The 18957-nt window shown below is 36.4% G+C and overlaps 1 protein-coding gene across 13 annotated transcripts in view; it reads left to right on the top strand.

The window, feature by feature from the left end:
* The window catches only part of TTR (transthyretin), a 1143467-nt gene that overhangs the window by 718603 nt on the left and 405907 nt on the right, over nt 1–18957 (top strand). The window contains exon 1 of one of the 13 annotated variants that reach the window (XM_050768307.1): nt 9607–9610. The exons of the other annotated variants lie outside the window; for them this stretch is intronic. The gene's annotated coding sequence lies outside the window, so the exon portion shown is untranslated. Of the gene's footprint in view, nt 1–9606; nt 9611–18957 lie in introns of those variants that run through there. 13 annotated transcript variants of the gene reach the window in all.

Genomic DNA, 18957 nt, shown 5'->3' with positions numbered 1-18957 from the left:
GATAAATATTTTCAAACGTTAAGGTAGAGCCCAACACCCATGCTGCTGAGAAGTGAGGAATGAAAGATTTTCTTCAGTTTATTTGACAATGGGAAAAATTTCTTCTTGTGTGTAGAGACAGAAATAAATGTAACTGCTTCATTAGAATTAGAAGCTAGGAAAATTTGGAAAATGAATGACCCACGAGAAAAAAGCTAAAAGATATCTTGTAGTATTTTATTGCTAGTGGTATACCCATTAACAAATATATTTTGTGACTGCATTGGAATTTGATTTCTCAATCAGAAAATACATTCACTTTAATGGAATATTTTTATATCTGGCATTTTGGGAGAAAAGAATGGGAATATAGAAGTAGAAAAATTACTTAGATGTATATGTGTAAAGCCAAGTGTAATTCTGTGCATGTTTTAGCACAATCATCTAAGTATATATTTAGATAGATAGACAGACAGACAAATAGTCACATAGCTTAAATAATTCAAAGACAAATTCTCCAATCCTAGAAAGTAGAAACACATTTTTTCAGCCGGGCACGGTGGCTCAAGCCTGTAATCCCAGCACTTTGGGAGGCTGAGACGGGCGGATCACAAGGTCAGGAGATCGAGACCATCCTGGCTAACACGGTGAAACCCCGTCTCTACTAAAAAATACAAAAAACTAGCCGGGCGAGGTGGCGGGCGCCTGTGGTCCCAGCTACTCCGGAGGCTGAGGCAGGAGAATGGCGTAAACCCGGGAGGCGGAGCTTGCAGTGCGCTGAGATCCGGCCACTGCACTCCAGCCTGGGCAACAGAGCCAGACTCAGTCTCAAAAAAAAAACAAAAAAACAAAAAAACAAACAAACAAAAAAAGAAACACATTTTTTCAGCTAATGAAGTTATCATTACCTCTTTCTATAACATGATATTCTCCATTAACTAGGAAAATATAGAAGAGCAAAATTAAATTGGTGTTACTGAACAAAATGGCATATATTGGTTGGATGAAGAGATTCCATGCACTGCTAAATTCAAGTGAATCCAGAATACTGTCCACAGTTCTGGGAAATTGATGTTCTGATCCTACTTCTTTTGGCCTACCTTCTGCATGCTCTCTTTTCCCATTATCTATCTTTCTCAAAGGTAATAGAAAAACTTGTGTAAAAGCTAACCCCAAATTATTGGTTTGCAAATCTGTTACATTACTATTTCTCCCATATTTTGTACTTGCACACAAAGTTTTCCTAAAAATAAAATATAGGCACTTTATAGGAAAAAATAATTTATTATCACAAATTATTGACTCTTCCTTAAAAGTGAATCTACCTTAAAATTAAATGAAAACAAGATATATTTCTTCTAATTTTCTGCCATCAGGTTATTCAGTAAAAGCTCTGTCTTAGTCTGTTTTCTGTTGCTATAAAGAAATACCTCAGAGTGGGTAATTTATTAAAAAAACAACAACAAAACAAAAACGAAACAAAACAAAAAATAGAAGTTTTTGGTTCATGCTTCAGGAGACTGTGAAGTCCAAGAGCATGACATGGGCATCTGATGAGGGTCATCCCATGATGGAAGACAGAAGACAGAAGCCAGGCACAAGACGGACAGGGAAGTGGCCAAACTCACCCAGTTATCAGAAGCCCACTCTCATGATAACTAACCCACTCCTGAGGGTGGAGACTCATGGCATAACTTTTAAAGGTCCCACCTCTTAACACCATTACAATGGCAACCAAATTTCAACATGACTTTTGGCAGGGACATTCAAACCACTGCAAGCTCTATTTTATTTTTATTTCTATCTGTATGTTTCTTTGTTTTAATCTATGCCTAAATTAATAAGCTTAAGCAAAAGATTGATAGTGTTGTGTGGTGGTTAAGAACTTGGACTTAGAAGCTTGACTGCCTGAGTTCAAATCCTCGCTTTACTACTTATCAGTAATATAACCCCTAGGCAAGTTAGTTAACTCTTCTGTGCCTCAATCTCTTTATCTATAACATAGGGACAATAATAGTGGCTAATTCATAGGTTGTTATGAAGATTAAATGTGATATTATAAAGAAAATACTTCCAACAGTGTCTGGCTCAGAGCAAGCACTAATGTTTTACAACATATAATTGCCTAGTCATGCAATAAAAAGTTGAAGAGACTGAACTTCAAATGAAACAAACACAATGTTATTGCAAATCCAAGGTCTCTTATGTAGAGGCTACCTAAAGATGCATGAATAGGTTTATTCATCGAACAAACAGTTAAGGGGTTACATACTGGGCTCTGACCTTTACTAGGAGAGAAGCATCATATAGGGAGAAAAAAAGAAGACAGAAATCTTATGATGTTACAATAAAGGCACACTTTATGGTGAAGAACATACAATTATCTTTCCAGTTCAAAAGATAGGATAAAAAGAGTGACTGTAGCAAATATTAAATATATTAGCCACTTAAAGAGAAATTAAGAACAATGATTAAATGTTGAGAAACCCCTATAGAATAAAATATTTTATTTTAAATACATAAATACTGCATAATCTGTTTTCTACCACACATTTATGGTCATACAGAGAAAGATTTAAATATAAAGATCCTCATGACTCTTGTATTTCTTTAGTTTTTTTTTTTAACCTTAAGGCACATCAAGGAAAAACACCTTTTTATAAATTTAAATAATATATTTTATGGAAATACAGTGACAAATTTCATTAGAGATGTTTATGTATGACCAACTTACAGAAAGCATTCATTATGAATAAATTCAGGGCCTCAAAAAAGCCATTTACAGATAGAACCATTATCTCTGTAAGATGACCTAATTTATTGTAAAAGATTCCTAGGCTGGTAGGAATGCTGTACACATTGATGAAGCCATTACAAGGTACTTTGGGTTATGTATGAATGACTAAATATGTAGTTTAGTAAATATAATAAACTATAGGTGTAAAAAGAGAGTTTGTGAGTTTGGTATGGGCGAAGTGTATGAACAAAGAAAAAGAAGCATTAGCTATTAAAAAAAATAAATAAAAATTAAAAAGCTTGGCTCCCATGAGTTCAATGCACTGCAGTGGAAACTCCTTCAATCTCACTAGACTCACAGTCTTTTACCTGGGTAAAGGACTATTAAACATTAGAAGTAACTTAACTTGTGTGCACTAATAGTTACTAACAATGATTTCTCAAGGCTGTTTGCGTAGAACAGTGATTAATTTTATATAAAATAATCACTCCCCATTATTATCGAAACTGTTGACAAACCTATGAAAAGAAATGTTAGCACACATCTCTGGGTAGTTCAGAACTCTTTCTATTCAGCCCACACACCTAACTCAAACTGGCTTAAGAGAAAACAAAACAAAATTGTTGAGCACAAAAGGATTTGCTAGGTCATGTAACTGGAAGGCTGGGGATAACCTAACTAAGATTTAAGCATAAATTCTCTCCATCTCTTAGTTCTGCCTTTTTTTGTGTTGGTTTCATTATTTCAGTTTTCCCAGTGTGGAGGCGAAGATGACCACCAGAAGCTCCAGGATTTCAACAGTGACTAGTTTAGCAAGTCATTGTTGAAAGAACATGCCTTGTTCCCAATAGTTTGAACAAAACACAGTCCTTCTGGCCTGAATCTTATACATAAACCTAAAGTCAAGTGGTGGGCCTGACCACATGGACAAAAAAATGTTGGAGAAGTGATTGCCCAAAAATGACACTAGGCTAGACAGAAAAAAAGGATAAACAGTAACTAGACAGGCAAATCAACAGATGTCCACTAAACTTACTGTTTCTAATTGTTATTTCAATAATACTAGTTAGTTATTCATCATTTATTAACACCTTCTGTATGCTGAGTACTACCAGTGGGGCTGATGATACAAAGCTGAAGAAGACATGATATCTGCCCTCATGGAGCTTACACTTTACTATATGTTTTGAAAATTACAGTAGTTTCCAAGATGGTCAGGATGAAAATCCTGGTGAAATGAATATAACAAATACTTTAGATTTTTATTTATTTATTGCTCTTTTCTCCAATTATTATATCCTTTGGTGGCCTTCAAAGCTACACGTTTGAAAGGAAATTTTTAATGTGGATAGAATCTTACTATCAATTACTTATATATTAAGAATCATATTATTAAATGTTCATTTTAAGCATGGTAATATATACTCACTAAGCGCGGTGGCTCAAGCCTGTAATCCCAGCACTTTGGGAGGCTGAGACGGGCGGATCACGAGGTCAGGAGATCGAAACCATCCTGGCTAACACGGTGAAACCCCGTCTCTATTAAGAAATACAAAAAAACTAGCCGGGCGAGGTGGCGGGCGCCTGTAGTCCCAGCTACTCGGGAGGCTGAGGCCGGAGAATGGCGTGAACCCGGGAGGCGGAGCTTGCAGTGAGCTGAGATCCGGCCACTGCACTCCAGCCTGGGCGACAGAGCGAGACTCCGTCTCCAAAAAAAAAAAAAAAAAGATAATCTTTTTATATACATGTTTCCAGTCCAGTTTCTGTGTGTAGAATTTTTAACATTGTTATACTTGTACCGTGAACATAAGTTTGTAGCATGCTTTCTCCTAGTTATAACATAAAATCTGTCCTACGTCATGACAATTCTATATAGCTACCATGTTAATGACTGTAATAAATTCCTTCAAATAACTATATCACAACTGATTTAACCAGTTCCTAATATTGATCATTTAAATTGTTTTCAATTTTTCATTATTATAAAAACCACCCTAATACGTAAAGCTTTTTTCTGAACTCAGGATTATTTCTTGAGATGTAGACCCACAAACAGAAGTTCTAGGTCAAAATATAAGGAATATAATGGTTTTTGGTATATAAAGCTAACTTGCAACACCAAAGCAGAGTACCAATATACCTTCTTACTGTCAATGAATACAACAGTAAATATCAGAGTAAGAATTGAATATAATCATTTCATTCTTTAAAATCTTGCTGTGTCGATGAGAAAGAAATTATAGACACTATTTGCATTTTAATCATTTGCCTATTCATAATGTTGAGTACTTTTTCATGACTTCCAAGCAGTTGCATTTTCTCTTATGATGCATAGGCAATTTTTTTTTTTTTTTTTTTTTTTTTTGAGACCGAGTTTCACTCTTTGGGCCAGGCTAGAGCGAAGTGGCAGGATCTTGGCTCACTGCAACCTCTGACCCCACTCCCACCCGGGTTCAAGCGATTCTCCTTCCTCAGCCTCCCCAGCAGCTGGGATTACAGACTTCCGCCACCACACCCAGCTAATTTTTGTATTTTTAGTAGAGACAGAGTTTCACCATGTTGGCCAGGCTGGTCTCAAGCTCCTGACCTCAGGTGATCCATGCTTCAGCCTCTCAAAGTGCTAGGATTGCAGGTGTGAGCCACAGTACCTGGCCTATATGCACTTTTAATATCTCAGCAGGTATTTGGAACTATGAGAAAATTATCCCATTTAAAATAAACCAAAGAAGTTAACAAGTAAATCTCTCTCTTAAATGGGGTTTTCTTTGAGATGAGAAAGTTGTTACTCCTTTTAATACCTAGCCTTTTATTGTGTTTGTGATTGAATCTGATGACAGTGAAATCGAACTTTTGTTTTACAAGTTGGTTGAAAACCTAATCTTCCCCGAGAAACTATTGGCATTTTTAGAACTAACAACCACAAAACTCACCCAGAGCATTATAAATTGATTTGTTGGCTAGATTGAAACGCAGGTGTTGTTACTTCTATAGCAAATGTGATGCATACTCAAAGAAACTATTTCTATTTCTTTGCTATTGAACTAAATATAAAACCCATTCCTCAAGGTTTCTGCACCTTGTTTTGGATGTAACAGAAATGAATGTCTATTGATTGGTTAATAGTGTTTCATAAAATGCCCTTAAGAATTTATCTTACCTAAGGTTAATCGAACAAACAAACAAACCATAAACTCAATAGCTCAGATGCTTGTGGGTCCAAAGGTGAAGATGAAGGATTAAATTGCTGGTCTTTCCAATGGTCACTATAAACTGCTGCTATTTCTATGTGCTGAAAAATTAGAAAGATGAAAATGGAAGACTGAAACTGTTTTATGTGGTCAAATATAACACTTTCTCCTCTAGGGATGTGGATAGAGAAGATGACAGATTGTACTATCTTTTGGTAAAAGTTTGCTTTTCCCCAGAGTAATTTGAACTAGAATATTTCTGAGAATTATTTCCTGTACCTTGGAGATGTTTGTGACTGCCTGCAAGCTTGTCTTTCTCCTAAGACAAATCCAAGGTCTCAGGTACTGAGTTTTACCTCAGTTTAACTTGAGCTACTTGCTATTTAGCGACTATTCTGAAAGGTACGTTACAGTACTTTTTGTCAAAGCTCTAGTGGTGCTATCTTAGATGAAATAATTTAATTTTTAAAGAACGTATTGTTATACCACTGTATCCTATAGATTTTTCTAGTGGAAGGGAAGGAGGGTGGAGATTAGGTTGTCCTCATTACTTGTGATTAGGAGATAAAGTTTTCCTAGTGAGGCAGAAGCATGTACAGATTCACACCATGAACAACTGAAGACAGGATACTGGCCAAAGCTAGAAAGTAGAGAGGCTGGGCATGGTGGCTCATGCCTGTAATCCCAACACTTTGGGAGGCCAGGGTGGGCGGATCACTAGAATTCAGGAGTTTGACACCAGTCTGGACAACATAGGGAAACCCTGTCTCTACCAAAAAAATACAAATATTAGCCGGCCATGATGGTGCATGCCGGCTACTCAAGAGGCTGAGATAAGAGGATGGATTGGGAGCTGTGGCTCCAGCCAGTTGTCCTGGTGCGCAAAGAGGAGAGGCTATGTGTTCGAGGCCAACCTGGGCAAAATTGAAAAACAAATAAATAAATAAATAATTGCCGGGCGCAGTGGCTCACGCCTGTAATCCCAGCACTTTGGGAGGCCAAGGCGGGCAGATCACAAGTTCAGGAGATCGAGACCATCCTGCCTAATACGGTGAAACCCCATCTCTACTAAAAATACAAAAAATTAGCCAGGCGTGGTGGTGGGCACCTGTAGTCCCAGCTACCCAGGAGGCTGAGGCGGGAGAATCGCTTGAACCCAGGAGACGGAGGTTGCAGTGAGCCGAGATCGCGCCACTGCACTCCAGCCTGGAGACAGAGCGGAGGAAAAAAAAAAAAAAAAAAAAAAAGAGGATCGATTGAGCCCAGGAGGTGAAGGCTGAAGTGAGCAGTGATTATGCCCTCCACTCCAGCCTGGGCGATGGAATGAGACCCTGTGTTAAAAGAAAAAGGAAAGTAGAAAGGATCTATAAGGTGTTTTTTATGACGTTTTATTTTATTTTATTGTGCTTGGACTTGGGAGTAATTTTCATGTAAATTTCAGTGTTTGTTTTGTTTTTAGTTTTCCCTATGTTGCAAAAAAAAAGAAAGTATTTGTATGTGTAAGTGTACAGAGAGAGAGAGAGGAGACCGCCAACCCAAGGCTAGTGAGACAATTACAGGAGGAAGGAACCAAGTCACAGAAAAGAGGCGTCTACAACTTACATTGGTTCTTGAGTAGCCTAGAAAGCACTCTGTTTACTAGGCTGTACTAGAAAATGGAGATATATGATATAATCTGAAGGAATAGTTGGGTCGTACCACTAAAAACAAATAAAATGTAAAGCATTTTATAATAATATTTTTTAAGATAAATAGTTGTATACATGTCACTGAACAAATAGAACAGTTAAAATTACAGCACTGAAGATTATTTAATGTTGTGACACAAAATTAGAGAATGTAGTGATAATAAACTAGTTAATGGAAAACACCCAAAGTTATACATTTTAAATAATATGCTTGATTAAAATATAACCAATGAATAAAAAAGAAGAAAAGACTGGGGCGAGAAAAAGAGAGAGAAGGCGTGAAAAAAAATGGAGCAGATGAAGGAGGATGGAAGAAGAAAATGAATTAATTCAACTGGTTTTACCGAGTGGTTATTATGTGTTATGCACTACGTCAGGATCTGCTTAAATCAAGGTGAAAAGTGACATTATCACAGTAAGTTCAGGGTATGATGGCAGCGAATTGGGGTGACAAACAACTCAGAGGAGACAGGGCAGGGAGATCTTTCCAGAAATTGGATATATGAAGTGATGTGCAGCAATTTGTCAAGCAAAAAGGAAGGAGAAAAAGGCATCCCATGTTGACAGAGCGACAAACACTGCACAAAGAAGGCAGAGAGCAAGATTTACATGATTAAAGCAGCTCTGTGTGGCTAGAAAAAGGGAAACAATTAAAATGATGTTAGTTTTAGAGCTGATTAAGTAAAACACCATAAATCAACTTCAAATCATCTGTCTGAACTATGAAACTTAACAGGTGTCTTGACTTACATGAGAAAGCCTAAACAAACACAAAATTTCCTTTAATTAGAAGTACCAGAAACTGTGTTAAACTGATTTTCTAGGTCCCTGAAGCAAAAGACCCTAAAGAATGGTGTTTCTAAGGTTATTAGTTATTTCAGTTTTACTCTTTTTTTTTTCAAATTTTAAAATTTGAAATAAATTTAATCTTAAAAATAATAAAATAATGTACTATAGTTTCATATGTATATCTCATTTAGTCCTCCATTTTCCAAATGAGAAAACTCAGAAAGGAAAAGGATTTGCCCCAGGTCACACCATTAATCTTGCATAGAGCCCGGATTTAGGTCTTTGCTGGCAAATCTGTGGATGTGGGTTACTGGTTTGAGTGGATAATTAGAGAAAAATAAAAAATCAAAGCTATAAGATAAGAGTTATCAGAATTGGATGCTGGGGCATCTGTGAATTTCAGTTAAAAGAAATGGCAAACCTTGGGAAAATCTTTAATACTGTCAGTTGTACCATACAACAAATAGACAAAACACACATTAAAAAGAAATATTTTCTCAGGTATCCATATTTCTATTTCATTAATAAAGTATATAAGAACTTTTAATTTTCAGTTATAGTGTATAATGGATACAATGGATATAGGATGGAAAAAGAAAGAGAAGATAGTAGCCCATGAATATTTTTAGATTAAACTACATTAAGATTACACTTATCCACTTTACATTTGTGTTAACTGTGGTTTTGTTTATGTAAATGGAGTAGGAGCAATTAACATTAAACAAAAGAAACTACACCCTTTAAAGCATACTCCCTTTATGAAATGGCCTCAATTAGCCACTGGGCTTAAATTATTATTGCGTTATACTGCTTCTGCAATCACCTGGTAACAGACAATACCCTTACAGTCGGATAATTCAAAGAAAATGAGTTTAGAAAATGCTGAGTTTAGGAACTTCCTAATTTCACTCTTAGAGTTTGGATTCAGATTGAGATGGGCTCAATATTTTGCCAGACCTCCAGATAGTGCTGCTCCAGAATAAGTTCACTATTTATTAGTAAGTGCCTTTTATGTGTCTACTACACTGCTGACAGTATGAGAAAAGCAAAATGAATAGGGGAAATCAATTGTGCCCTAAAAATGCATCACATCACATCAAGGGTACATGCTATCAAGGGTACATTACACTTGTTTTGAAACATGTTAAGAAGAAGAAACGCATTCAAAGGAAAGTAACTAGAAAGAAATATTTAAATGCATTATTAAGAAAGAGTCAGGATTAGGGGGATGAAATTACTTGACTGAATTCACATGGCTTGTAAGTAGACAGGCCAAGACTCAAATCCAATTGTTCTGAATTCAAATTTATTATTTCTTTTTCCACTTCATTGGATTATAATGGATATTTAATGAGGTACTGTCTTAATGTTCCCACCAGTGGAGTGCTGAAACTCCTTGTCCTGGTTCACTAAAGTTGACTGTGCATGTCTTTCAAAATCTGTAGCTTGAAATCAGCTATGGTGGGAGTATTTACATCACAAAAATCATCAAATGTCATAAGTTAATGTTTTCTCTAATTTTTTTCTGGAAAAATGCTGGTTGTTGAACATTGACCAAAAAAACATCAGTTGTCTGTTTTATTTGTTTTGTTTTGTTTTGTTTTAGACCTGAATAATTTTATGCTATCCCCTATGTGTGTGTATACATACATATACACATGCATATATGTGTGTGTGTGTATATATACACACATAGGTGTGTATATACATATATGTGTGTGTGTATATATACACATATATGTACATATATGTATATACATATATATGTTTCTTATTCTTGTAGAATAATTAAAACAAAGTAAACTTATTAAGCCTAAGAAGTAAAAACTCTATCTGCAGAAAGTTTGGAGATCTAAGTAAAAACTCCCTATAGTAAAAATGAAAGAATATAGTGAAGAAGGAAAATAAGGAAAAAGAATCCCATGAGTTATTGTCACAAAATGTTATTTTGTTGTTGTTGTTGATGATGATGATGTTTTATTCACTGTTGCTTGTTTTGTTTGCTTGTTAAATGTGAAAAGTCTACTATGTCTTGAGCAGCAACTAGATATTTACCTTCTTAATACAGGTTGCAAAAAGAAATGTGCATTTCTAGAACCTCATGCTGATTTGTGAAGTACATATGTAACAGCTACTGTAAATTAGAATGCTTCATGTAATCTTCATTGTGTGTTTTTTTTTTTTTTACTTTTTATTTTTTTTAAACATGGAGTCTTGTTCTGCTGCCTAGGCTGGAGTACAGTGGTGCAATCTAGTTCACTGCAGCCTCAAACTCCTGGGATTAAGCAATCCTCCCACTTTAGCCTCCCAAGTAGTTGAAGTTCCAAGTAGGGACTACAGGCATGCACCACCAGCCCAGGTAGGTTTATTTATTTATTTATTTATTTATTTATTTATTGTAGACACCGGGTTACATGTAATACATAAACTTTGAATACATAGGAGTTCCTTCTTCCTTATCCCACCCATTAGTTAAAGTTAGGGTTAGGGTAGGAAAGGGAGGGAGGAACTCCATGTATATTTTGATCCCTTGTTGGACGACACCTGTGTAAAAAGAAGTAGTTTTGTGTGAAGTCTCATTGGGTGACCTCACTTGAAAAGGCCAAGCAAAATGGAACACTCTTTCCACCCCCATTAACTCCACATGAGGATGAGGATGAGGTGTTTTGGCAGCAGAGACTTGAAGGAAACAAGAAAATACGCTTGATTATCTGGCATTCTGTACCCAGTAGTGTCAGACTCTAAGAACGTCCATTATGAATCCGAAATTCATTTGAATAGAAGATGGTAATTTCGAATTTAGTGAGGAAAGAAGCATCTAATTATAAAGAAAGAGCTGCTTCCCCAAAGAAAGACGTCATTTGAAAAGGACTTTTTAGTGTTTACAGTGATTAAATATACACAGGTATTTTACCACTACTTAGTTTACTGTTTTTATATTTTGTGTATGTATTTTACACACACATACACACATGTATGTGTATATATAAAAGTATACATATAATCTCAAATTGGTTCTTAAATGCTGTGAAAGGGGTTAATGGAAAAACCAAATACATAAACAATATAAACAATCACAGACAGGAAACGTAAATGTTACTTTTTTTACAGTAAAAGTAAATGTTAAAAGGACATTTTTTTCAGCAACAGGTAGCACTAAGGTGAGTTTGAGGAAATTTTGTCACAAAACACGAAACAGACCGGTCTAGCTTGTCTTGCATTTTCAGTATGTGTCCCGAACTAGTGTTTCCTAACCTTGGCCAATTATCAGAATACTGCCTAGGTCAGGGGTTCTCAGGCTTGGCTGCACATTTTAATTGGATGTAGAGTTTTGTTTTGGTTTTTTTTTTTTTTAATATTCATGTCTGGGCCCCACCCTAGACCAATTAAGCCAGAAACTTTGGGATTGGAGCTTAGGTACATGTGTTTAAAAAATGATTACAGGTGATTTTAATGTGCTACCAAGATTGAGATCTACTGGTTTAGATCAATAATGTGCTAAAATAATACCACTGTGAAACAGGAACCAATAAAATCATAATGAGTGCATCTTCAATTTGTTAATCACTATAGAAATTTACAAGAAAAAGTAGAATATTTGAGACATTTCTAGATGTTTTCATGACTACAAATGGGTAAATCTATTCCTTCTGCTTGCCATTTCATGTATTTATTTTGGAATAGGTAGAGAAGGAGAAGGAATGGAAGAAACAACAAGGATATTCTGAGTATTTAAAATTTCCAAAGGCATTTCACCTATTCCCCTGACAATTAAACTTGAGCTTATTCTATGTGTATAAATATGTACTTGTTATTTAAGACTTTCCTTAAAACCTTTTTATTGATACATACTGTATATGTTTATGAAGTATATGTGATATTTTGATACCTGCATACAAGGTTTAATGACCAAATCAGAGTATCCATTACCTCAAACATTTATTATTTCTTTGTGTTGAGAATATTCCAAATCTTCTCTTTAACAACTTCTTTATTTTCATTATCCAGTCTTTATAGAGAAAATGTAGTTCTTACATTTGAATAAATTAATAGTGATGGATAAATAAAAGATGACTAGCATTATGATTGTCTGAAAAATATTATGTTTTAAATGTTATATTTTGTTTTCTGTTTAGATTAAGTGTAAATACCATTATTATTTATTCAAGAAAATATGTAATTAATGTAACTATCAAGAACAATTTACAAAGTTGGCATATTTATCTTTATTTTTTTTCTTGTTTTGAACAGACAGGTGAAATGCTTTGCTTTGTACTTACTGAATTAGAAAGATTTATTTTGCTTTCACATACTCTGTGGTATATTCTAATTTATAGGCCCCAAGAAAGAAAGTATATCCATTTTGTTTGAAGTTTTTTGTTTGTTTTTAGGATGCATTAAGAAGTTACAGGCAAATTGTGTGTGTTCATTTCATTTAATACTATATTATGGGTATTTACGAGTTTATGTTTATATTCGTTTGCTAGGTCTCCCAGATAAAATACCACAAACTGGGCCACTTAAACAACAAAAATTTATTGTCTCACAAATCTGGAGGCCAGAAAATCAGGGTGTGGATACTCTTCATCTATAAGTCAAAGCCCTTCAAAGCCCTTCTGAGGGCTATGAGGGAAAGATCTGTTCCAGGCATCTCTCTTTCACTTGTAGATGGCCATCTTCTCACCATGTCTCATCATATCTTCTTCAGTCTGTGTGTCTCTACCTCTGTGTCCAAATTTCCCCTTTATATAAGGACATTAGTCCTATGAGATTGGGGCCCACCATTAAAGACTCCATCTTAACTAATTACTTCTACAATAACCTTGTTTCCAAAAGAGGTCATATTTTGAGATCTTCAGGATTAGGGCTTCAACATACAAACTTGGTGGGGCATGCAATTCAACTCATAACACTGTTGAAGTCATCTACTCAACTCTTTCTATCCAACTCAAAAAGACAATAATAAGCCCCTGTATGTTCTTGCTGTATGGGTTACATCTGCTTAGGCACTGTCTGTTTAAGTAAACCTTTCCTGATTCTGTCACTCCTACCCAAATTGGGATTAGGTGCTCTTCTTATATAAAGCCTCTCCACTCCACTTGGTTATCTCCAGTTGACTTCCAAGTTTTCTTTCCTAGACCGTAAGCTCTTTGTGTTCAAAGAGTGTATTTCCTAGTGGCTGGAATTATGCCTCCCACACACAAGAAACCAAATAAATATTTGAAAATAAAAAATAATAGGATTAGTTATTGAGAGGTATTTGTCCACACCAGACTAGACACTTTGGTAGTCATTCTTGCCAACCAAAGAATGACTGGGCCACTTCGAGTCTCTCTGTCTGGAATGCTCTCTCCCCAGCTAGCATGTGATGAGCTCATTCTCATCTGCCACAAATCAGCCTCAACCTTGTCTCTTCAAAGAGGTTCTCCCGGCCACCCAATTTAAAGTAGTTCCTATGGTTCCCATCATTTTTTCTGCCGGTCCCTTTTTTTCTTCTTAAAAGTTATTAGAAGTTAATACTTTATTTTTGGTTTTTTGTCTCTTTGTCCATCTTCCCCATTGGAATGGACCCTTCATTAGTACAGTGCCATATCTGTTTTAATACATTGTATCTCTAGAATCCAGTAGCACTCAGCAGACAGATTTTGTTTCTTTTGTTGCTGTTGTGGTTTCACTGCAAATAATAATAATAATAATAATAATAGATTATTTCTCTTCTTTTCTTTTTAGGAAAGATTAATAAACTTTTGCATTCTGAGTTTGGAAGTTCTTGCCCAAGAATCTGTTACAGAATTTTTTTTCAGAATAAAGAGAAATAAACATCAAGAGAGGAAAAATGAGGAGAAGGGGACATTGCCAAGCTCCTGGAATAATGCTCCCACGTGGCATAATGACTAAAGTCAAACAGACCTGAGTTTAAATGCTGAGTCAGCCTGATATGGTTTGGCTGTGTCCCCACCCAAATCATATCTTGAATTGTAACTCTCACAATTCTCACGTGTTGTGGAAGGAACCTGGTGGGAGATAATTGAATTATGGGGGCAGGTCTTTTCTGTGCTGTTCTTGTGATAGTGAATGAATCTCACAAGATCTGATGGTTTTAAAAAATGGGAGTTGCCCTGCACAAGCTGTCTCTTTGCTTTCTACCATCCATGTAAGACTTGACTTGCTCCTCCTTGCCTCCACCATGATTGTGAGGCCTCCCCAGCCATGCGGAACTGTAAGTCCATTAAACCTCTTTTTCTTCCCAGTCTCAGGTATGTCTTTCTCAGCAGCGTGAAAACGGGCTAATACACTTTCTCTTACCATTATGTATTTTGAGAATATTTTAAAAATTTCTCAGGCCCAGCAGAATGGCTCAGTCCTATAATCCCAGTACTTTGGGAGGCTGAGGCAGAGTTGAAGCCCAGGAATTTGAGACTAGCCTGGGCAACAAAGTGAGACCCTGGTGTGCGCCTATAGTACCAACTATTTGGGAGGTGGAGGCAAGAGGATCGTCTGAGCCCAGGAGTTGGAAGCTGCAGTGAGCTGGGAATACACCACTGCACTCCAGCCTGGGTGACAGAGCAAGACCCCACTTCTAAAAAAAAAAAAAAAAAACTTATCTGTCTTCTCTGCAAATCAGTTATGTAATCTGTGAAATTTGCTGTCAATCCTGTTAAATACAAAAATACATTTTTGTTCAAAGTAGATACATGGATAATATTTTGTAAACTTGAAAATATTTGAAATTGAATTGCCATTGACTTCATATAAGGTAGACAATTTTTAGGGTATGCTTAGAACATAGCTCTTATTGAATTTTTCCCTCAAAATCATTTTGTTTTAGTTTGTTTTATTATTTCTTTTTTTCCTGAACTCTTTTATGAGTTTTTTCATCCTGGAGTAGAAAAATTTTGCCAGTATGTCTCTACATCTGTTTATTTTGTATTTATTTTGCTTGGAAGAGAGGCAGCTTCATCAATCTTTATCTATTGTAACTTTTGCAGCTGGGTTCTTTTTCACTTTTTAAATTTAATTTTTACCTATGTAAAAGTAGTGTATAAATATCAAATACACTGATTTAAAAAAATACACTGATTTAAAAATGTCTCTCTGCTCCCAAATCCCAGTTCTCTCACCTTAGAAGCAACTACATTCAACTCCTTTCACTATTTCTTCTGCTATTTGCCACCATATTACTAAATAATGTGTTGTAAATAAATTGTTATTTTCTAAATTTAAACAATTATTTATTGACTTTGGACTATAGAAAATATCTAGCTCTCTTACAACTCCTTCCCCAACCCAATCAATAGTTATCTCTCACCCAACTTTCTTCACAAATTTTTGGTCAAATCGATATTTGCTTTCTCCATTATCATGGCTATCAATTAAGTCAGATATATCAAGCAATTGCTCAATTTCATTTATATATTGCAGACATTTATTTATTTATTTGTTGAGCTGGAGTTTCGCTCCTGTCACCCAGGCTGGAGTACAATGCTGCAATCTCGGCTCTCTGCAACCTCTGTCTCCCAAGTTAAAGCAACTCGCCTGCCGCAGCCTCTCGAGTAGCTGGGATTACAGGTGCCCGCCACCACACCCAGCTAATTTGTGTGTGTGTGTGTGTGTGTGTGTGTATTTTTTGTAGAGACAGGGTTTCACCATGTTGGCCAGGCTGGTCTCGAACTCCTGACCTCAAGTGATCCACCCGCCTCATCTTCCCACAGCAGGCATTCTTTCTGAGTATCTCCTCCCTCCTCCCCAAGCTGGACTTGTGGAGCTCTAGACCTTCAGCACACCTGATATCCTGAGACTTCTCTTTAACCTTATCTTGGGAATTTCCTTTGTCACTTTTGTTTGTCTCTCTTTTTGTTTTATTTTTTTCTGTAACCTCTGATGCCCCGGTAGCAATGACCATATCTAGAACCCAGATCTGCTTTTCTAAATAAAATTCTTCATAAAAGATTCCAAAAATCCTTGGGAAATGATTCATTATATGTCTGGTACAGGAAAAAATACATAAGCCTAAATCATGTCATCATATAAGAGGAGAAAGCAGAGACATATGAATCTGAGGAGCATTTGGGTAGGAGTAAGGAATAATGTCTCCCAAAGGAAGAACGAGCTTCAAGAATCCTATAGTCACTTGGATTTCTGGATCAGACAAGAGGAATGAACATCAGTTCACATGACAGAAAAGAAACTTACTGAAATAATCCTAGGCATATCACAGAATCAACAGAAAACTGATGAACCAGGCACCTAACACTGAGAGGAGCCAGGGAGACATGGTAGTAAGAAAGCACAGTGAACAGACTGTCACAGGATCCCTCTATCTAGGATGTGACCATTGGCCACACCACTACAGACACTTCGCATCACCTCTTGTAGGTCCTTGAAGCCCAGGCCTGGTACAACCTTGAATATCATTTCACCTGACCCTCAGCCTTTGTTTCCCTGTTCAAGTGATATGGTTTGGATGTTTTGTCCCCTCTAAATCTCATGTTGAAATGTGATTTCCAATTTTGGAGGTGGACCTAGTGCAAGGTGTTTGGTTCATGGGAGTGTGGATTCCTCATGAATGGTTTGCTGTCCTCGTGGTAATAAGTGAGTTCTCATTCTATGAGTTCACATGAGATCTGGTTGTTTAAAAGAGTGTAACCCCTCCCGCTATCTTCCCCTCTTGCTCCCTCTCTCTTAATTCCTCTTTCACTATGAGGTACACCAGCTCCCTGCTTTTGCCTTCTGCCTTGATTGGAAGCTTCCTGGTACCTGCGGATGTTGGTACCATGGTTTTCATACAGCCTGCAGAACTGTGAGCCCAAATAAACCTATTTCTTTTATAAATTACCCAGACTCAGGCATTCCTTTATAGCAATGCAAATGAACTAATATATTAAGTATCAAATCTAACAGAAATTATACACTTTAACACAGTGATGCAAATTAATGGCGACCATGTACAAAAAGATTTTTAAAATTTTTCTAATTTTTGGCTATAGTTTTCAGTTTTATTTATTTATGTATTTTAACTTTTCTTTTAGATTCAAGAGGTACATGTGCAGGTTTGTTACCTGGGTATATTGCATGATGCTGAGGTCTGAGGTACAAATATTCCCATCTCCCAGATTCTGAGTATGGCACCCAATAGTTAGTTTTTCAACCCTTGCCCCTCTTCCTTCCTACCCCTCTAGTAGTTCTCAGTTTCTGTTATTGCCATCTTTATGTCCACGAGTACCCAAAGTTTAGCTCCCACTTATATGTGGGAACATGTAGTTTTTGGTGTATTTGGTTTTCTGTTCCTGCATTCATTCACTTAGGATAATGGCTTCCAGCTGCATCCTTGTTGCTCCAAAGAACATGATTCCATTCTTTTTTGTGGCTGCATAGTATTCCATGGTGTATATGTACCATATTTGCTTTATCTAATCCACCTTTGATGAGCACCTAGGTTAATTTCATATATTTGCTATTATGAATAATGCTGCAGTGAACATGTGAGTACATATGTCTTTTTGGTAAAATTTTTTTTTCCTTTGTATGTATACCCAGTAATGTGATTATTGGGACAAATGGTAGTTGTGAAGCTCTTGCTTTTGCTCAACTTCCCACTATGCATCTTCATGGATGTGTTTTCTACATTAAGAATAATAATAGCAGCAATTTCTTACAGAATCGTGATTATATTCTAGGCCCTATTCTAAACACTTTACAGATGTTAATTTGTTTAATCATCATATACACTCCATGTGGGTAAGAATTATTATTTTCCATTTCAATAGAGCTTATGCTGAGCGATGGAGTAACTAATCTTGCCAAATTGTCACACTGCTAAAAAGTAGCAGAGCAAAGATTCACACCTAGGTGGCCAAGTTTCAGAGCTCTTCTAAATCAGGGTCATGATGACTAGCCCATCTAGGTAACAATAGGTATGTTGATCTGATGAAGCAAGGTAAAGAGATGCTGGGGGTGGGGGGCAGATACTAAAGGGGCCTCCAGAACACATGTTAAATTCCTAGACTAGGATAACAGTACAAACTATGTTCTGAGGTACAGGAAAGAAGCCGAGGATGAATGGAGATGCCAAAGTAGGTGTAGATAAGCAATAAAAGGAGAGTGGCTTTGAGGTAGTCCAGGTTTTGTTTTCAATTTTTGCTCAGAATAAGCAAGAACAGCAAATCAAAGAAGGAAGATAAGACCAGAGGCCAGCAGCAAAGGATGTCTTTGCAATAAACACAGTTGGGAAAACAGCAGAGTTACTCTAACTAAAGCTAGGGACCATGAATGGACATAAGCCCTGATCTTCTCTTTTATGGTAATTACATCCAATTTCAGTCCAATCGAAGGGAAGAGATGATAAATTCTGTTTTGAAGTTTACTAGTCAGGTTCAATACAAACCCAAGGGTCAAAAGGTAACAGAGTAGATGATGCTATGGACTGTAGTACTAGAGTTGACAAATACTGTCATCATTATTATAATCGCTATTGTAATTGTAATAGCAATCATTTACTGACTGGTTTCTATGCATCAGATCCACTGTTAAATGCTTTACATGCATTATCTCAAATCATGCTCATAACAACCCCATA

The sequence above is a fragment of the Macaca thibetana genome, chromosome 18 (genome assembly GCF_024542745.1).
Source record: "Macaca thibetana thibetana isolate TM-01 chromosome 18, ASM2454274v1, whole genome shotgun sequence".
Lineage (NCBI taxonomy): Eukaryota > Metazoa > Chordata > Mammalia > Primates > Cercopithecidae > Macaca > Macaca thibetana.
The sequence above is the reverse complement of the archived record's forward strand: the minus strand, read 5'-3'. Positions and strand labels throughout refer to the sequence as shown.